Source organism: Oxyura jamaicensis, chromosome 3, assembly GCF_011077185.1.
Source record: "Oxyura jamaicensis isolate SHBP4307 breed ruddy duck chromosome 3, BPBGC_Ojam_1.0, whole genome shotgun sequence".
Taxonomy (NCBI): Eukaryota; Metazoa; Chordata; class Aves; order Anseriformes; family Anatidae; genus Oxyura; species Oxyura jamaicensis.
Genome location: NC_048895.1, coordinates 79,988,282 through 80,010,226, shown reverse-complemented (window position 1 = coordinate 80,010,226; position 21,945 = coordinate 79,988,282). Strand labels below are relative to the sequence as shown.

At 44.1% G+C, this 21,945-nt stretch overlaps 1 protein-coding gene across 4 annotated transcripts in view; it reads right to left on the bottom strand.

The window, feature by feature from the left end:
• Positions 1-20,303, bottom strand: part of BACH2 (BTB domain and CNC homolog 2) — a 148,461-nt gene extending 128,158 nt beyond the window's left edge. For 3 of the 4 annotated variants that reach the window (XM_035323225.1, XM_035323227.1, XM_035323228.1), the window contains exon 1: positions 20,217-20,303. The gene's annotated coding sequence lies outside the window, so the exon portion shown is untranslated. Of the gene's footprint in view, positions 1-16,901; positions 17,872-20,216 lie in introns of those variants that run through there. The other variant, XM_035323226.1, reaches the window with a different exon arrangement.
• Between the last annotated feature and the right edge of the window lie 1,642 nt (positions 20,304-21,945).

Sequence of the window (21,945 nt, the reverse complement as noted above, 5' to 3'; positions counted from 1 at the left end):
ACATGCAAAGCAAGATCAACCCAGGTAGCTATGATTCGCTTCCACGTTTTAGGCAAATGGTTTAAAACCAAAACTTTCTGGATACCTTGGCAGAATGTTTTCAAATAATTAGCACCTGCATGCAAGTATATTTGCCAATATAGAGCAGGTTTCAGAATCTGACACACATCTATCTACAAAACTTCAGTATTTCAGCAAATGAACTCCATATGCCAACTTAGTTATAAGTCTCAGACTGGAAACATCTCCCTCCCCCTTCATCAAAATCATAGTCATGAAAACGCTCTGAAGGAGATTAGGGAGAGACGATTTTGCAAAACACAAAGCATTGACCTAAATGTGATCCTGTTTAAGTAGGTGAAGGTTCTAAATGTGACTGAAAGGGCAACATCCAAGCCAATGCTTTGTGTTTCTAAGATCTGTGTAAGCTTTTAAAGCCTTGCATTTCATTTAAAGCAGATTTCAGAACCTCTAGAAATGCTTTCTGCTCCTAGTATATAGAAAAAAGAACGTTTTTGTGCTTCACCTGTTAGCTCTATAGTACACAACACATAATCTACTAGCTTGTGCCAGCATTTTGATAGCAGTGCTCCAACATACAGGAGGGATGACTCCTTCACTAAACAAGACATTCTGTAAGCTTTTATGGTAGACAAGGAGTTACCAAAATATAGGCCAGCTGCATTTCTTATTTTCATTCATATAAAACTGTTAAATCAATGGGATTTGCATGGATTAACTAACAACAAAATTAGCCTATTTTAATAATGGTAAAATGACATTAAGATTATGACCCATCTCACACTCCCAACACTAATTATTTCCCAACTCAATGTATCGGAAGACTCTTTCTGCCTAACAGAGTAATGTCAGATGAAAATAAAATAGTTCTCTTTTTTTCCCTTCTTTTGCAGACATGATATATTTTAAAACTGAAGGAATTAATCACCTCGTTTTCTTTAAAAGAGTGAAAAAGGAGCAGAGGCTGCCATGTCACTTGGATAGAAAAACAGGAATAGGGGAGATCTCCCGGCTCACTGAGCTATGCCATTGCGGCTGACCATGACATAATTCCTAGGAGATGAAGTCCCATTATAACCAGTGAGGTTGGTGGGTTTTTCTTCCACCTAACTGCTCCTGAGATTCTCACACATGAACAACAGCGTCTGTGTTTTTAACGCTGTATGGGAACACTCAGATAAAATGTCACTGAGGTTTTGAAATGATAATGAAAAAACACACTGTGGTATTAGTTCTGCTAAACCTTATAAAAACTTGAATTTTAGTTTTACATTAGGCTCTGTAATGCTGAATTTCCCAGAATGAAGTAATGTGAATAAAAGCAGTTTTGTTATCCTCATGCTAATGCTCTGCATCCCCCCACACTGAGGCACTTATGAAATGGCTGATCTGAGAGCAACTCACATGTGGGTTTGGTTTTAAGGGACACAGATACAAAGTGGACTGAAGGATACCTAGGACGACGCAGAGACAGACGCTCTGCATGTGCCAGCACACAGCCCTGCTGCAGTCGTGTAACACGCTGCTCTGAGTGCACAGCCACTGCGAGTCAGCTCAGCTCAGCCTAGCCTGCAGCTAAAGCAGGGCCGTTTGCTTCTAATGCATATTACTGCGGACAACAAGCTACTACCACAGAGCCCAAAGACACTCATTCAATAGCCACCTCCCCAAAAACAGGCCTCAAGAGCAGGTAGGGACTGTAGGGATCCCAGCTGCAGCAAAGCCCAGGGCAGCGCAGGCTGGGGGCGCACGATGAGCATCCACATGTGGCTTAATGATGTGAAGGTGGGCAACTCCTTACGCATCACGCGTTGAACCCCAACCTGAGTGTTGGCTTCTGGTAATGCAAAAGGTGTTGCTGTTTGCCATCATGCTGGAAGGAGAGTCCTGGTACAGATTTCTTGAGGATGCCCACGTTTCCATGGGATGTCAGCAGAGCCCTGGCTGCCGGACGTTAAGGCTGAGGATGTTCACAGCATTTTTCCCCCAGAAGGCAGTTGGCTCTGGCCTCTTTGATTCAGGCTGCTTGCATCCATCGCTCCTCACCCCCTCAGTAAATGCTACGCTGGTTTTACAGCCTCCGCCCAAGGGACTGCACTTCAGTGGTACTGCACACATGCACCACACTTTGAGTACTTTGAGACTGCTCAGAGAGAAATGCATAAAATGCTAATGTATTACTAGACTCCTACAATATTTTTAAATAGCATCTCTGGTATATGAAACTATTTTACAGGCAAGTCAGTGTTCTGTGACACCAAAGATTTTTATTTTACCTTTTAAAGTTTAAATATCACAGAAAAGTGGGTGTTGATAGGATCTGCCAGCAGCACAAACAAAATGTAGGAATCCAGACTAGAAGTGAAACGATCTCTCCACAATAGTGAAATTAAAGCAAAACAACAGGAAAAAAAATGATGTGCAACAGCTTAAAACTCTAGAATAAGAAAGTGGAACAAAGATTTCAAAGCATATTTGGGCATTCCCTTCTTTAGGCAGCATGTCAAAAGCACTGTTTCTCCCCTTCTCCTTGACAGACTGTCAGATTGGGCCTGGAGCCACACAACCAAGCTGTGATCCTGGCAAAGCCCATAAGGTAAATAAGGTTGGGCACAAAGCGCAACTGGATGGGAGGCATGTGAATGCTGAAGGATGAGATGTTGGCAATTCAGCAGGCAGCACAAAATGCTCTCAAACAATGCTCCAGCATGATGCCAAGAGTACTCCGGAGGTAAATGCTACATAGCCAGGGCTGTATCTACCTCCAGTTGAGGCCCTCATGTTAAAAAGGTTAAACACTTCCAGTTTCCTGGGCAAATTCCAATTCTGCTGTTTTTCCCTCAAGCCACTGAAAAAAAAAAAAATAACCTCAATTATTCAGTTAACATTTAGTGACTTCTGTTTTCATCCATGCTGCTAGTGAGGCATGAAGACGTAAGAAAGTGCTTCCATGCTCCTTAGCAAGACAGGACACATTTTATCAGTAGCAAAGCACCTATATATGTGTGCTTTGTAAGAGCAGCTGATTCCCTCAGAGACAAAAAACACCAAGGAGATGCCAAGGCATATTATTTGGGCATTTCTTTTTGTTTTAGCACTGTGTAGCGGAACCATCTGCACAAAACCCAATCGATAATCAAAACGAGCCCCAGCCAGATGACAAATCTCTCTGCTTCTGTAGGTTTAAATGTCAAATTACCAGTGCCATTAGAATCCTGGTTTGCTTTTAACTTCAGATCAAAGCTAACAGAGCTGGGAAGACAATGCTTTCTTCCCTCCGCCTTCCCCCCTTCTCGCCGCTCTGAAATCATCTGTCTTCAAGCCAGAAGTCTAAATGGAGTGTACAGTGAGTTCAAAACAGAGAAGGTTGATGGGAGTCTACTGCCAATTCCACTCTGCAGTCACAGCTTGCTCCCAGAGCTCCATTAGCTGCCTGCAATCACGGGCGGCTGACTCAGTCCTGCTTGCTGTCCAGGTTTAATAGGTTCAGCTAGTTAATGAGCAATGGCTAGATTGCATTCCAAGACTTCACATCATTCACAAAGCAATTAAGTGTACACTTCTTGGTCTCCTCCAGCAGCCTGAGAGGAGTGCCTCTTTCTACTGAAAGGATAAATGCAATCTGCAATTTTTGAAACTGAATAGCGCAACACAGTGGGAATCTGTCAGAATATTCACCTTCCCTAAGTATCAAGACGAATGCATCATTACTCTTCTGCACGCCTTTGAAGAGCTCCCTTACCTGTACACTTCTGGATTACAGATTGCTCTCACCAGATGAAACCAAGAGCTGTAAACCACTGGGAAGCATCTCAGCGAGCTGCTGACAAAGCAGGCGAGGGAGCCTTCGTATTAACGAAACAAAACATATTTAATTTGAAAGCTGCTGCAAAGGCAGTGGTACTTTTTACAAGGATGCTTTTTACATGTTCGCAGTGGAGGTCTGCTAGGCACCCTGCAAACAGTGAAACAACTACCAAATTTGCAAAGCACAGAGACTAAGTGATAGAGCACTCTGGAATCCCTCACAAAACCGGGACCATGTCCCTAGGGAATGAGGCTACCTCCAAGGCCCCAGCTGGTGGAAAAGCAAGCATTTTCTTTCTCACTGGCACACACCCATTCAAACTGCCCATCACTCCCTACACTCCTATACACAGATGTATTGCTGTACATCTATGTACCGTAACAGCTGCAGTGCACCTTCTAAATGTGTCTTTTTTCACGTTCTCTCTTTCCAGGCAAAGATCCTACTGTTACGGGGTGGCAGCTTTTCTGCTGGTGCAGGGATACTGAGCCTCAGGTGGCTGATTCACAAATGGACCAAAGCTGGGTCCCCTCCAGATGCTCTGAAGGACAACTCCTTACATGTGTGGGCTGCCTTTGCCATGCTGTGCAGCTGAACCTGGAGGAGAAAGGCGTTCTGCTGGCAAGGAGAGGTCTTTTCTCTCTGGGAAGGGACTGAAAAGATGCACCGCTTCTGACACCAAACGTAAGGACCACGATCGCAAAGCTAGTGAGTAGATGGCACCCCCATCGAGAGAACAAGGAAAGATATGCTAGTCACACCTGCTTCTCCTCTCACATATAGCAGTCATGTATGAGACTTACAAAAACCTGAATTCTTAATGGCTTAATGACATCATCATTTTAAAAAGAACAACGAAACAAAAATCCCAAACACTCAACCTCCTTTCAGCAGCTATTTCTGCAGAACCAGGAATCAAATAAATCTATCCTGGCCTAAGAGATCTTTTGAATTTTGATGAATCAGTTTACCCAATCACTAAACCCACATCAATTCTGCTTCTGTGAGTGAAGATACCCACTACTTAACCTGAAGAAGAGTTTAAAAAAATACTCCTTCACTCATGTGCCAGAAACCTCATAGCTAAACTTTAAAGAATGGCTAGCACAATGACACAGACCAGTCTTTTTACTTTAAATGCAAGACCTTGGTATGGAAAGGAAGCACAGCTGAAGGGTTATACATTTTTTTTTTCTTCTATTATTCTCTATTTCCTTAGTGCATGCCAGTCAAAACTATAAAATACTTGTGGGAGAAACGTACAAGGCACGGTTTCGCATTCCAGCAGATCTATTTCCATGTGCTGCGTAAAAGCCAGGCGACCACCCAGGAAAGTAAGGCAAACACGACTTGGCCCACCAGTGTTGCAGTCTCCTGCTAGCAGCCCTTCTCCATCAACACTTTACATGATGTTTTCTACGAGACGTAACCCTACGGCTGGCCCAGGCTGCAGCCGGATCACCTCCAAACCTGCCAGCGGGCTGCATGGGTTCTGAAACAACGTGAACGAGCAGCACCGCGTTTTCTTCTTGACAAAGTGATCTCAAGCACGGGTACAGAGCGAAAATAGAGTGAATAACTCCTCCAGGAGAGAAAAAGAACGTGGGCAAGCTTAACACAGGAATATTCTGCAATATGAACAGCTCTGCTTCTCAGACCCTTTCATCCCCTGTCCCTTTGCCCTCCATCACAATACTTTCGCCTCTGCTTTACTGAGTAGAGGAGAGCAGAGTTGGGTAATCCCTAGTCTTGGGAAAGGCTACGACCTGCTATTTCCTCCCCTTAGAGCCCATGTTTGTTTTTTTTTTTCATAAGTTGATCACAGAAAATTTTGGTAACTGTTTTGGAATCAATAAAAAGGAATTGGTCCCTTGGAGGCCAAGCTGGTTGAGAAACATTGCTGGCTGGAGCAACAGAAGTAGGCATGACTTCTCTTTAACAAAGCAGAAGGCATTTGTTTCTTGTTAACTGGGTAAAGGGCAAGAAAACTCAGCCAAGTATTTATTTATTGGACTGGACTGCCTGTAGCGAGAGGAGGGGCAGATGTGCGTAAAGTTACTGTAATCCCAACCTTGGAAGAGAGGTCAGTGGAAGCAAGCTTTGGTTTAAGAGTTGGGCTAAGCGCACAAAGTCTGTGGTATGTGATATGGAAATGCTGACTTATAAAAGGGATGTTCTGGGGGGTGTGAGGGCAGAAATGGAGAAAAACCATCTTCACAGCTTTCCCAAGACAATACCTTTTCTACATCTGCTGGCCTTTACTTTCTGCCAGTTCAAGACGACCGAGAGCACAAGGAGGTAACAAGTGCTAGTGAGGTTTTTGCTCAGCAAGAACGACTCTGATCGCAGCAGCGAGGAACGCTGTCTGTACGGGGCTGCCGCCAAAGCAGCCCCCAGACCTCTCTGCTCCAGCAAACATTTCCATCCTTGCGATCACGGCAGGGTTTTCTGCTGGTGATGGCAATGGCACCACCTGGGACAGGGTCGCAGGCTTGCCAGATGTGTGGCGGAGAGCAAGAAACATCAATAAAAAAGATAAAACTGGATGACCTTGCACTGCTTGGCCTGAGCTGCCAGGCAACAGTTAACGTTGAGGAATCTTGTGATTCTGTTTATATTCTTTCACCACAAGCAGGTGTTGGGAAGCCCAGGCTGGGAGGGGCATGCAGATAAAAAAAGAAAGAGGAACCACATTTTTTTTTTACATGTGTGATCTGTTCAGATGAATCTTTCTTACCGACAGCCCCTTTTCCTGGAATCAGCGTTGATGCCCTGGTGTCACCCTCCAGCCCTCCGATCAGCCGGCCGCGCACCTCACACGTTTGGGTTACGTTACCTGGTTTTGGTGAGGGATGACATGATTTTGGTGGCAGTTCTGAGGGAACCCAGTCATTTTTAACAGAGATATAATTAAAATCTCTGTGCGTTTTTCAAATTTAGATTCATTTTGTGTCTTATGATTATTATTTTGATACTATTACAGGCGTGTGTTGCTGTTTACCACCTGAAAAGTGAGGAATAAAGGGAAGATCTCCATTGAAATCCAACTCTCTTCCTCCCTGGGTCACCTTGCACGCACCGGTGTCTATGATTTTTACACCTCCACCTTTGATTTTGCACGGAGGAATGCTCTGAGCCACAGCTTTCCCCCTACCCGCTGCTCTTCCTCGTCCAGCACCCCGGCCACCCCGTGCTCGCCGCTCCCCTGCAGCTCTTTGTTGCTGAACGTCGGGGTCAGCGGTGTCAGCGGCTGACATGATTAGTGCCGCCGACATTACACCACTGCTCTGAAGGAAGCAGGCAGAGGGCAGGGGACAAAAAACAACAACAACAGAACCTGCAGCCATTTTAGGCAGAAGGAATCGGGCTCAAAGAGACATTTGCAACCTCACGCTTCCCAATTAAAAAGAAGGTCCTCGCTCCACCACAGGCGTACGCGGCGTTTAAATGCGCTGCCCTGCTCGTAAAATCAGGACACCTCTCCTGCCCCGACACATATCCTTGCGGTGTGCTCCAGTTCTCCCAGATCAGAGGCAAAGATTGAGGGGAAAAAAAAAAAAAAAGTGTTTGTTTTTTTTTTTAAAGAAAGTATCGCCCATAACGCCTAACCTGTGATTCAGCAGATTCGAATGCTCAGAGGTGAAGCAATCTGCGCACTATTGAAAGACAGCAGCAGTCCATTACATGTATTGATTTGCAGCACTTTGTCAGCACTAATGATGTTACCTCATTAAAAGAGATAAATGCCCTACTGTTCTTCCAAAAGCATCTGCTCCTTCCTCTTTCTTGCCTGTTCTCCAGCAGGGCCCTCTTCAGAAGCATATTGAAATCAAATCCAAAACCAATGCAAAATTTGCTTAGAGCGGCTTGCTAGCATTGCCTTTTTTTACTGTTTTCTTTATTTATTATCACTTTAAAAAAATAAATAGTTTGCTCCCTATTTCGTACCAGGTATTTATTTCTTCTTACTACACTGAACGGACACATCAAAGGAGAACAAAGCCAAGCGCTGGTTCTAGTTAGGGAAGCGTGATCGAGCAACAGCTGCGCTCCGTGTTAACAACGCTCCCGCGGACAAAGAATTCCTCAAAAATAAACCGGTATCTGTGTCCGCAAATGCCTTTATTGCTGGGTAAAATAACAAGGGCTGAACTTTAATCAAAGCGGGTGAAGTGATAGGCAAGGTGGTGATAATTCTGCTAACACCCAACAACATGTTGCCACACAGAACGCGCTGGTTTTGTTTCAACAGATTCCTACTTACAGGAAAAGGTAGCAGTTTACCATAATGAATGTTTTATGCGTAATTCCTTTGTGTATAGGGTCTCCAAAGTACACGTTACTAAAGTCTATTAAACTCTCTATTTAGCAGAATTACCAACGTGCCTTTTGGGAAATTATTACAATGAAGCTGTACCGGTATTTAAATTCCAGTTGTTTAACAATCTTTTCCTAATCACCAGACCAGGTATCTACTTTAAAGTGCAGTCAGATGCTGCTCTTCCAGACATCATAAGCCTTTCTACAAGCTCCTTATGGAAATTCACTACAAAATGACTACTTCGACCTGTTTTTCATAATTAGCTTTAGACAGATACTGCTTTTACATACTGGGAGCTCTTCCCAATCTTATTCACCAAGCACAGCACTCCACAGTTAAACCGAGTTACAAAAACATTTAATTATTTGCAGCTATACAATTCATTTCAATGTGTTAGTAGCTGAAAGATAACCGACTTTTAACGACAGATGATGTCCCATTCTTTATAAATGGCTTTCCTATGAGGAAAGACCTGTCCTTGGGTGAGACGATATGGCTTCATGGACGGAGTGACCTCAAAGCTGCTCAAACTCAACATACACCTGGGTCTCTACTCTGTTCCAGCTACTAGACTCTGAACTGTATGTAACGCAACAACAGAAGAGCTACTAATTTTTGTTTTGAGCCCCTCAGACCACTTCCCCTTGAAATACCACAAGCTACAGCTACACGCTAAATGTGCCAGTTTTCACGGCAAAGAGCCTTAAATTTGATTCCAAACTTTTAAAACTGTTCCTGCTTCTCCTGTGATGAGAACAGATATTGTTCCAACTGGAAGAGTCTAATGTTTCTCAGGGGAGAGGAAGCAAACTTCACCGTACTAGAAGTTACAGGATTAAGTTCCTGGGGTGGGATGGTGGAGACCTCAATCCCAACCTTTCAGATTTCCTCCATGACCTTCAATAAATCACCATGTCCCTGCCTCCATTTCTCACCAGTATGAGGGTGATATTTCAACCACTTCTAAATGCCCAGAAGCGCTCAGGATCTATCTACGGGGCAGTCAGGCTCTCCAGCAAAGACAACCAAGCAAACCTAAACAGATGTCTTGTCCTTGCCACTACATCATGCCGACAGTTTTATAACTCCAACACCAATTCAATTCTCAGTTAACTTCAACTACAAAAACAACACTAATATATCTGAAAAATGCAGACAATTTTATGAAACCAATGGGCTCAAAAACAGCAAATAATAAAGAGGAGTTGCTCAACAGCACTACTCATCAAACAGATATGCAGAATTTAGGCCACTGTATGACTGACTTGTTTTGCTTTGCCAGAATTCAAAGTTTATGTGCAAATACTGATAAATGGAGGACAAATATCATCACTGTTAGCTGGTTCACACAGTACGAGATCCTCTGACAAGTATGAAACAAATATTGCCCATTTTTTGGCTCTAAGGTAAACTCAGTGCCCTCTGGCAGGCCTACACAATAAAACAGCTTCCATCATGAGCAAAAGTCCTCCAAAGAACAATCCTTTGGAAACAAACAAACAAACAAACAAAAAACTGAGCAAATGGGTGAACCTATTTTAGCCACACACTAATTCCCTATAAATCGATGGACAAAAGTGTTTCCTTTCTCCAGTTACAAACCCTGGGCCAAATTACCTTTGCTGTTTTACAAATGAAACAACCTCATTGACTTTGCTAGAGTTACATATGCACCACATTTTGTCCTTGTTTGCAATGAGGCCAAATATTCCTTAAATAAGAAGGGCAACAATCTGTTCACCCTAAGTGAAATGAGAGGAAGAGCAACCCTTTCACCTTTAAAAAGGAGATAAAAGGAAGAACACTATTAATTTCACTTCTTCGGTTTGCCTCTATGTTAGGAAAGACTCTTGTATGCTTATAGAAAGGACATGTTTTTCAGTCTTTAAAGGTTATTTTATCCCAGTGCAGATCAAAAGTCCAAGAATATCAGATGTTGGAAGAGAAGAGTATCCAGCACTCATTTTACTATCCATTAAAGAAGTACCTCTTCTATCCTGTTTGACGAGGTGGTAAGTCAAGGGGTCAGCTCTACTACAACCTGAAGCCATCAAGGCCTTGCTCTCATCTCTTGCTCCTTTGCCTCAACACTAGTTTCACAAGCATGTAGCAAGTTGGTCCTACTGAACTTCCCCAAAACCATCCATGACTTTAGTTCAGTCGGCTGTTGGCTGGATTCATCCCATTGGGCAGCTCATAGCATGGCCTCATAGGAGTCAATGCTTGTGCAAGAAGGAAGGGAGGAAGTCTGGGCAAAGAACACAGTGGACAAAGAGGACAAGTGGCTGCAGCTGTACCTGGGACTGCCTTAGGCTGCCCTTTAGTCCCTGATGCCTACCAGAAGACATTACAGAAATATAAGACACTGTGTGCAGTGCTGTATTTAACGTGGGCATTACAATACACTTGTCTAATGTTCCCATCTTATGTCTCTGTGTCTATCACACCAGGTGACAGACATCACCTGGCAATACAACTTCACTCTTTATTTTCAGTGTGTTGGGTGTAGACATGGTGCAGCCTTCGTTAATTGCGGCATTCATTATGGCTACCTCAGCCAGGCTGTCACTTTGTCTCTCCTGCCACCTACTGTACTGAAAATCAAAATATGTGTCACCAAGTCGCGTTGTGTCTCCACTTCTGTTTGGAAATACCAACCTCAGTTCTTCTAGAAGTACCACTGTTTGCATGTGGGAAGCCCCTGCTGAAGCACCTACTGCAGTGATGCTATCCAGTACTTCCTGATGAAGGCTAAATGCAGTGTTTTGAATGATACCTAACTCATTGATGCTTCACGGTTAAAATTAGTGTTAATAACTAAAATTTTTCCACAGTTTACGTTATGAACTATTCTCCTCCTTAACCCACGAAGTATTAATCACAGATTTATTTTAAACAGTCAACAATGAACAATACTCTGTAAACCTCTGGCCCTTTACTTGCAGTTATTTCCGATGACAACACTCACAAGGTGCAAAACCCAGCAGAAAAACAACTTCCCATGGGGTGTGTGACTGGCAGTCCATGGTCAGGGTTGAAACTCATGGTTACACACTTGAGTTGCAGAACCAAACTGGTTTCACCCAAGAACAGACCCATCAAGTGCGAGAGTCCGCTTCAGACCATGGTTTGTGCTGGCCTTTTAGCCTCTCACTCTCTAAAAGCCCTTCTGAGCAAGCCAGGCTGTGCCATGCCTGCCTACTGCAGCACCACCCTCCCCGTGTGAGATGTCCTCTACATGGTCCCTCTGGCTCTGATGCCATGGACTACAGAAGGGGCTTCAAAATCACACTGCTGCTTGCACCCAAGTGGTACATCCAAGGGAAAAAAAGGCTACTTGATCATAATCATCCGGGTTCTGACATCAATCCAAACTTTGAAGCAAGTAATCAAAGAAGGCAACACAAAGAAGGCCAGCAACAAGTTTGAGCTGGTCCAGCACAGTCCAAGCACTCTGCAGGAGCTTCAAACCCATCCACAGTATGATGTGGAAACCAATAAGTAATCAACCTCAAAATGACTATGCAGATAGCCCTTGTTAATTATTTATGCCATCTTCCCAGAAGGCGATGGCATGACAATTTCACTTTTTAGCACTTCATTATTTATTTCGAGAAAGTATTCAAAAATAAAACAACAAGCTGCAATTCATAAAATATTCTCATTATTTTTGAGTAAGAAGAAAACTTGCAAGTGCTGGTTTATTTTCCATATATGACGTTCCCTTTTACTTAGTCAACAAGCAATGCCTTTGGAGCCATGTGACAGCAGCTATCTTTGATGAAAGGAATATTTTGGTGAAGGAGAAAGACATTCAGCATTAGCATGATCAAATAAGCTATCAAATTCATTTATTTATGCTGTGACCATAGTAATCAAGAAGTAGTTAATGTGGAACTGAGCACCAGTTAAAATGCATTTTAAACCTGATTTTACACTGGTTTGCAAAAGGAGATCTTTTACTATCAGGATGCTTTAGGGTCTTTTCGGGCTGCAACGAGAGAAGCGGATACAGAAGATAAATTGGTCTGCTCCTGCGAACAGTCTTGCTCTTGCAAGAGGAGTACTAACGTAATAGTGGGCCTTTCATCTCAGCACTTAGAATTTGATCAACTGAGAAAAAAAAACATTAATATAATTTCACTCACTCACAGATAAACATCTTTGAAAAATGAGGCCATTTCTGTTCCTCAAACAAATCTGACAAGGCTACGACTAAAAGTATTTGCGTAGCACACACACTTTAGTATGGACACAGGAAAACTATCCAAATGAGTAACCAGAGGGTCTAATACCAGCTATTTAGCCACCAAAATGCCTCAAGAGCAGTGATACATCCACTTAATGCCAAATATGGCCCACAAATATCTATTATACATGAATAAATGTATCAGGGGTAATAGCACGTTCCCATTAATTACACAAAGGCTGCAAACAAGTGAGAGGCTCGTAATGTAGGTAAAAAGGGATCTTTTTACAGTGCATGATCAAAAACATCATTTGCTGGTACCAATTTAATTTATAATGGGATCAAGGCAAAAAAATAAAAATGAAAGCTCATGTTAGCAGTGCTACAGGAACTATAAGCTAAGAGCTAGTGGACTGAACAGAGCCTTAAAACAACTTAGTCCTTTTAACACAACTTGATAAACCTACTCCTACAGTGGCAGTATCAGGGGGTGATTCTATCCTCACCAGAAACTCCTAATAAATTCTAAAATATCTCGAAGGATGCTACAAGGGAATAAATAAGCCAATTTTATACATCCTGTGCTGCCTGTTGGGACTGATGTCTCACTAAACCAACAGGCAAAGTTTAATCTCTGGAAGGACTTCTACCTCTGCTGTGCTCAACCAAATGGAAGGGAAAGAAATTTAAGCTTGTTTGGTCTACAGCGGACTGAGACTTTCTAGAAGAAGTTGGTTGAAGTTTGCTGATTGAGTGGGTGATAAGCTGCTCCCAGAGTTTTGCTTGCTTTGGGAGGAGTGAAGTGGTTGGGAGATTTTCAGAGCAGATTCTCCAAGCAAGCTGTTCAGAGAAGCCACTATCCAGAAGGCTCAACAGGAGGAAGGAGAAGCAGGGAAATCACAGTTAATGGGATTTGGCCACAACCAGAAACAGCTAGGTTTCAGAATACATTACGAACACTCTTGCACTTCCTCATCGCACCAGTTCATTGCTGGATGAGAAAAATCTGTGTATATTTAATGCCTTAAAAAGCTTTACAGAAATTTAGATTAATGCATGATTAGAAAAATCTTGCCTCATCTCTGGTTTCGTTGATGCACGCATCAAATAGGGGAACATCATAGAATCATTAAGGCTGGAAAAGACCTCCCAGCTCATCTGGTCCAACCATCCCCCTACCACCACCATCACCCACTAAACCATGTCCCTAAGCACCACGTTCAACCTTTCCTTAAACACCCCTGGGGACAGTGACTCCACCACCTCCCTGAGCAACCCGTTCCAATGCCTGCCTGCTCCTTCTGAGAAGAAATGTCTCCTAATTTCCAACCTGAACTTGCCACCACTGCACGATAGTTTCCATGATTTTTTGTAGGGAGAACCTGTCAGTCTAGAGATTTATTTAAAGTAGATGCATGCTTGTAAATGCCGTAAACGAACACTGAGATATGAGGAGGTCACTGCCCCACTCATCTTAGAAATCACCTCTCAGCCCGCTGATCCCTCCACAGAAGATTATAAAGTTTGCTCAAGTTTTCTGTGGGACGGAATTGCTATTTGATCCTTTCTAGGGGTATAATTGGAGCTCAAAGCACAGGGTTACCTTGCTCACAGGGAGAGCAGCTCTCCTTGGCACAACGTCATATTGAGGAAGGTTGTACAATTACGGCATAGAATAAGGTCTTTGAAAGGAAATGAAGTTCTCTCAAGCCTGAAGGGAAGAAAGAAAAACTGCCTCTCTTCTGAAATAACAAGTGCTTTGGTGTGCCTTGGCAGTGTGAATTCCAGGAACCAGCTACAAGTTGCGCCACTTTGTAAAGAGCAACTAGGTCAAACCTCAGAGCAGGACCCACATCCCTTGCTGCTTTGGGTAGTGAGGCACCAAGGATCTCCTGCTCATCATCCACCGCTAATCCCAGTTAGGACCCAGCTTTGGAGCTGGGAAATGAGTCTCAGCTTTGAAGGCTTTCTGTATTCAGCTGCTGTCGGAAAAGACAGCAATAAGGAAAATAACATAGAATCCCTGTGTGGAAATAACATGAGAAACAGAAGAAACAATCTAATGCCAGTGGCTGTAGGTGGAGGCAAACAGTGCTCCCTGTGCGGGCAGAAAACAACTTAAAGAGAGGCTGCTGCAACACCCGATTCTGTAAGACCCAACACATACCTGCCAAGGAATTTACCTTCTGAAGTGCTAGCACTGTCTGCTCAACACTGAGAAGAGAGCTGGTTGCAACGAACAAAAAATTACTCGAGATGTCCTCTACCTGACGCACGCTGTGCAAACTGAAGCCAAGTGCAGGACATGACATAACATGTAAGCACTCCAAATGAATTCTTCCTTGGATCCCAAAGGAGGCAGCGCCACAGTATGTGCAACAAGGGAAGATGCCAGCAGCAGAGAAATTCCTGGTCTAATCGTGAGACAGAGGAAGCAACAGTATGACCAGAAGAATGGAAGTGATATGAGAAGCGAGATAAAAGAAATATGGAGCTGATAGCATCTTACAAACAACACAATTTTTAGAAGAAATAGGGGAAGTTGAGCAGCTGTGAGAGAGGGAAGGAAGAGTAAGGCTGATTTTCCTGATAGTCAGGTCATGAACAGTTCCCAGAACCTGTCTAGTCTGGCTGGATGTCCGATATAAGAAGCAAAAAACGTGGCAACCTCAGAGCATAAAAAAGGAGATATTGAGGAACAGGGTATTAAAAAAAAACACTACAAGTCTTCTAAGTGCAATAAATAGAGATGAAGCTACAGACCTTTCAGTGAACAATGAATCTGAAAAGCCAACAATCTGCATAATTTCCTCTGTTAACTCAGACAAAATCTTAAAAACAAAACAAAAAAAAACTTTTGGCTTTTGACAACCTTCATTTCTGTTGCAAGTCTTACTGTCATTGGTGGGAGTTTGACGTTATAAAGTGGGAATTTAACAGGAATTGCAGCTCCGTGTAAGCTATGGGAAATGTTGCTCACAGCAAGAGAAGATGTAGGATAATGAACTGTTTTGGGAAGGGGGGAAAAGAACATTACAGTAACTATGTAAACAGAGTTACTAACAATGCTGTCCTTCTCTGGAACCTTCTGGAGGATCTCAGCTCCATATACAGCCATTCCTCATTATGTGGCCACAGCTTATCACACAGCCCGAGTATCCAATCTGTCCGCACATCTATTCCTTACACTCTTATCCCTTTGCTGCTTCTCATCCCAGACCTCAGCTGTGAGCCGAAGGGCAAGGACCCTGTTGTGGGTCTGTGCAGCAGCCAACATGGGACCCAGACGGGACTCAGGGTGCTGCCAAGTGCTCCTTCTCCATAATTAACAAGGGAGGCTGATAAAGAGACAGAAGACAAAGGGTTTCCTCCAAGCGAGAAAACTCTTAAGCAGAAAGCCAGTCTAGCCGAGAAGGCTCTCCCCACGCCAAACGTGCTCAATAGCACATCGCGGCACAGGGAACAGGCTGTGAAATCCAGTGTTCTTTCAGACAAAAGTGGGGGAAAAAAAAAAAAAGAAAAAAAAAAAGAAAAAAAAAAGAAGTGGGAGGAGAAAAAGGGAAGAAAAGGTCAAGCAGACCAGGGCAGGCTGCAAGCAAACAATCCCCTCCCAAAAGGAAAGCACCTTGATGGGTGCCACAGTGTAGTAGTCTGCAGAAGATACTGCTCTGTGGGAGAGAGAGTCAAGTTAAAATACAAAACCACACACTTGCACAGTCCTACGAATTTCTTCACTGCAGCTAAGAATTTAAGAAAATGCTTTGTGTTAAAGTTGCTTTTTACAAGTTATTGCATATTATTGCATATGCGCTCTACCAATTCTCAATTGCAGTTTCTGCTCCCGGTAGAAGTCATAATCAGAACAATACACTGGCATTTAGATATTGCCTTGTTAAGAAATCTAGAGTAACTGGAAGTCATATTAATAATATTTAAATGCAGTACATGCTTATTTAAAGTTTGAATACATATCATTAGAAAACTGCATAAATTAACCCAACCTAATTCTCTGGGATGCACGAAGATCTAAACAACCCCAAGTCTGATGTTCTCTCTTACCACCCACTTGAATAAACAAAACAAACCAAAACACGCTGGGGTTAGTTTAGGTTGCAAACGGCAACAAGATCAGCGTTCAGTCCCTGGGCCTAAAGGCAGTTTACTCCCCAGTGCAATGCAGATCGTGCCACAGCCCCCCGCTGCGGCCGTGCACCATGCCAAGAGGCAGCCTGCCCTCTGTGTCCCCCCCGCCAACACCACAAAATGTCCCTGGGCAGGCCGGGAGACACGCACTGGTGCTGTCACCGGGTCCCCTGGCAGGGCCAGCGCCTGTGGTAGCAGGGGACAAACTGCTTTTCCAGCAACCTCCCCGCGGGGAGCCCCACGATCCTGCAACCCAGCGCTGTCAACAGCGTGCCCTTTGTTGTGTGCGCGCACGGCTTGCTGGTTGTTTTGGGTCTTGGTCGTTTTATTTCAAGGAGAATTCGAGTTTTAAATGAGTAATCTGTTTTCGAGTGATTTCTCCACGCTGGCTCCACCCTGCACTGTAAACTAGACATTACCTTATACAAGAATGAATCCGCTGCATTCCTCCGTCTCGCTGCCGTGCAGCACATTTCCTACCCTCGCAGCCCAACCAACAGCAGCACACACTCCCCCACCCCTTCCCCCTCCGTTTTCTTTTTCTTTCCTTTTTTTTTTTTTTTTTTTTCTTCACCGCCTCACTGTGTTTTTGTGTAAATGATCTCACATGACTCAACAAATCCATCTGCCTGGAGCAGGCCGAGTTTGGAGCCTTCCCAGGAGGGAGGAGAAGAATTGCTTTGTGGAAAGGACCTGGAGCTTTGCCCTTTCTCTGGCTCAAATTACCCGCCTGTCAGGCCTGACGGATTTGGCTAAAAATAAAAGGAAGCGGGCCGTGAAAAGGAGATGAATGAGCTCAGCAGTTCCTTAGATAACATGGGCCCGGTGTTGCCCAAAGCTCCCGGCGCAGGAACTTCAAATGCCGGGCATGTAAGCGCAGGGCCGCAGCCGAGGTGAACTTGGCCGCTGAGGGGAGAAAAGCAAAACCCAACCGTACGCCGCTGGAAATAACTGGATTAAAGGCACGCACGCAGAACAGGAAAGCTGCCTGCTGTAGGTTTTAGGCTTGTAAAATGCCAGATTTACGGCGTTTCCACGGCGAGCGGGGTCTGGGGGCTGCGGCGGGGGGACGCGGCGGAGCCACGTATGATGTCAGCCTGCCGGCCGCGCCAGCGCCGCGCGGAAAGTCATCTGCGCGAATGCGTGCCCAGCGCCCGCAGTGGGTATTAAGCACTTAGTTTGGCAATGTAATGACACACTGTAACAATCTGTAATGTGAGGCAGTCAGCAAAGCCCTGGCTCTGCGAGCTATTCCTCCTAACCATTAACCATATGTTTGGCTCCGCCGCCACCCGAGCGAGCGGGTGTTCCAGCGCACCATCTGGTTTCTATCCACACAGGCAACTGCAAAGCACACAGCATTTCCCCCCGGAGCCGCATGTTCCTCCCGGCTGCCCCTCTCCCGCCCCCCTCCCCGCCCGGCCCCCCGCTCCCCATCTTCCTCCTTTGCCCATCTCAGCCTCAGCCTTGCCTCCCGCCATGCCACCCTGGCCCCGGCGCTCAAAACCATACACGGCCCCACCAAAAATGCATCCCAAGAGTGGGGTGACTGCAGCATACGGCCCCCCCATGTGCCCCAAACACACACACTGGGATGGCATCGCCCAGCGTCGATGCCTGATGTGTCATGTTACAAAATGGGCGCCCTCCTGGCCCACCCCGGAGCTGCCATGGTGCTCATCGCATCTCACACGCGCACACCGCTCAGTTTGGGTGACATCGACCCCAACCCAACGCTGCAGGTGGACATCAAGAGTGAACCTGTCAAGTGGAGGACATTAGCAACCTATCTCCTGCCCCCAAGAGGGGCTTTCTAGGCCCATCTGGTTTCGGTCCCCTAGCCACCAAATCCAGAAAAAAAAAAAAAAAAAAAAAAAGGAATGGAATGAGAAAGAACTGAAGAAAAAGGAATGAAAATATTTACTTTCCCTGTGGTAACTAAACAAGCTCTTTCTCTAACTATAAAAAAGCTTTCAAGTGTTGTGTTTTAGAGGACCTTGTACCATATGTTTGCTTTATGATTCTATGAATTCTAACTACTATTTATGTTTTTAAAGCACTTCCATCCTTCTGTTTATTTCTGAAGTCACCTATGGGAGATCAGCAGTAATTTTCCTCCCAGGTTGGCCAATTTAAGATTAATCATAACCTAATGCAAGTATTCAGGGATGCAAGCAATAGGATATTCAGCAAATCCCACACTTGCTCCTTTAAAATAAGTTTATACTCTGCAATGAGTCACACATACAGTGTTTATCCAAGTAACCAGTGCTACAAGAGAAAAAAAGTCCATTACATTTGTGAACACATACACATCGCAGCTGTAAGCACACAACTGCTTACACCAGGACTCATTTCTATGACTGGATTTTGATTTTTCAATAATGTGTCATTATACTGATGTTGATACAGCAACTATCTTCCTGGAGTATGCAATTTAATATTAAAAAGAAGCTGGCTCGAGGAAATATCAAATCCACACCCATTCACATACTATTTAAATGTCTTTCTTGGTCACAAATACAGCAACGCAAAGCTGCAATTGCATTTCTTTCCCATCTAGCACCTAACAAAAAACGAATCATCAGTTAAAAACAGTTCAATATAAGACAACCAGCTCTGCTGACCTGCTCGTTGATAAAATAGTGCAGCACTTCTTCAGTTTGTGCTGTAAACTAAAAGCCTACATTGACAAAGATGCATGCTTTTCCATCTCCTCATACCTGTGAGAAATCAGTGCATGAAAGAGTCACTGTAAACCTTTATTCTGGAATCAAATACACATGGGGAAAACCTTTCTGCTTGTGAAAAGCCTGATGACTTCACCAGGACTGCCTAAGAAGTGTGAGAGTAGGATCCGCCTGGATGCTTTCCTGCTCAGCCTATTGTAGGGAACCTGCTTTTAGCAGGGGTTTGGACTCGATCTCCAGAGGTCCCTTCCAACCCCTATGATTCTGCAATTTTCTGACCTGGCCCCCACTTACGAACTCCATCGCAATTAGCACAGTAAATGCCCCCCTCTCCAGCTTCCCCTGTCCCTCAGGAAAATAATTAAATGATTAAAAACGTAAGATGCATTTTAGCTAGCAACTTACATTTTTTATAAAATCAGGTCTGAACATATCAGTAGCATTATTTAAACATCACACATTGGGATTCCTACAATTCTTCAACAAGAAATTGTCTCCATTCACACAAAACAAATAGTGGTAGTCCTCTACAGCAATGATCTAGACCTGGGTCTTTCAGCAGGTAACGATCTGCTCTGATCCAGAAATCTTTTAAAATGGGGAATTCAAAGGAGATAGTCATAGATTCAACATTTTACAGTCTGAAGGGACAGATAATCATTTGACCTTCTTCCATAAAAACAGGCCTGAAGCTTCGCTTCTACTTCCGTGCAGTTTTAAGTGGTTGAATAAGAGCCTCTCTCTCAGGGTAAAACAAAACAAAACAAAACACTAACACAGAAAACTAAAAAGAACAAGCTCAGTTTTAACAGCCTGACATAACGAAGGAAGATGCCCCAGCAACAATGTACTATTCACCAATCACCCTTGCTGCCAGAACGCTTACACCCGCTTGCCTGGTCGGAATTAATTTAGCAGCGGGCCACCGTGTTTTGCTATACCTCATCACCTTCCTGTACCGTTCCTTCTCTGACAAAGGGCCACTGTCAACCTGAAATCTAGCCAGTTTTTAAAGCATAATAAAAAGTGGTGTCACATTATTACCTGAATCCACCGAGTCCTCCAGCCAACAATGATGTTTCTGCAATCACATTTTCCTGTTTCTAAAAACTTCTCTCTTGCCTCATCGCTCTGTGTGAAAACCAACACAAAAGAGAAAATTGATTAACTGCAGAAGATTATCTATTATTTGTATTACAGCAGTCAGACTTCCCAGAAGACATTTAGGTCTTTTTTTTTTTTTTCCTGCTGAGTGTCATGAAGATATTAAACAAGAAAAAGTCCGTTCCCCAAAGTTCCTTATTGACCAGCCAGCAGCACAGAGCAGCTTGGAGGGGGCAGCCTAGAAAGAACAGCAGATTGCTTGTGGAGCTGTGCAAGGGAACTCAGCTCCCTGAGCCCAAATCCCGCATCCCAGGATGGAAGCCCAGCAGACACTCAGTGCCACCAAAAGCAGACATATGGGGGAAGAGGGAGCTGCCTCTACATTTCTTTCAGTTTCAGCAGTAAATACATGCCACTAATAACTGCAGCAGCAATGTAAAAATACTACTTGCAAAATTACATCAACAGTAAATTACTTAACTGTACAGTTTCCCTGAACTGTGCACCTACAACATTATCTAGGTAGTGACTTCGCTTAAAATTCTCAAAAGGGTCTTTTTGTGCCTGTGCTTACTCCCTGCTTCACAGATTACTGGCTTTATGTTTCAGTGTCAAACCCTCCCACCAATACACCGATGAACCATAATGGACACTTAAGAAATTTCCATACTTAAACAACTGAGAAAAAAGGCCATATGGTAGAAACCCAAATCAAGATACAGCCTCATAAAAAAACTAGCAGCCTCTCTGCGTCGCCTGAAGACACATCATACGTGAAGAAAAAACGCGACTGGATTTTGGGTACTGGAAATACCATTAACGTCAATATTTCATCGCCTTCTCTGAAAGCAAACAAAACAAATGCCTTCACTTCAGGAAATGCAACTCAACCATCTGCACTTGATCCCTTGCCTACCACAAGGACAACTGAAGTAGACACAGCCACACAGCACAGGCAGGACACAATTGTGATACCCCTCCTGCCATAGCGGGGGCTTGAGTGTCTGGCATACCCTGTCCATGGGCGACATGGATGTCTGCCAGAGAGAGCTTTGTTGAAAGGTTTTGGTCAAAGTGGTCCGACTGAGCCATTTAAAAAAAAAAAAAAAAAAACAGTGTCTGGAAAAACTCAACACGCTCTGGCAACCGCTGCAACAGAGATTTTAAACCTGGGACTAGGAACTGGGCTTTTCCATGGAAAGTGAACTTTTCGTGTCCGTGACAAAAAATCTGTCTGAATCTGGTCAATTTGCAAGCTTTCCAAAAAAAAACAAAACACAACAAACCAAAGCAAAAAACAAAGCAAACAAACAAACAAAAAGAAACAACCACAAGTGTGAAAAGATTTGCAACTTCCCGAGCGAGGTCAGGGCTGACCCCTGTGCTTGCTCCAGACAACCTCCCTGACACAGCCCCAGCAGCATGGAGCCACTGAAGCTAAGGGCAGGACAGCCAAAAGCTGGGCCAGGGGAGCTGGAGAAATATATGCCAAAGCAAGAAACTTCACTGGACAGGGATGGGAAATTGGAGGTTGGATGATGAGCTGGTTAGGTGCAGAGGGCTGCAGGAGGTCATGCAGTGGCTATGAATCCTGTTTGCACCGAGACAATGCCAGCTGATGCCATTAGCCACTGCTGTTTGCTTCTTGTGGTTTTTCTTTGGTGTAGCA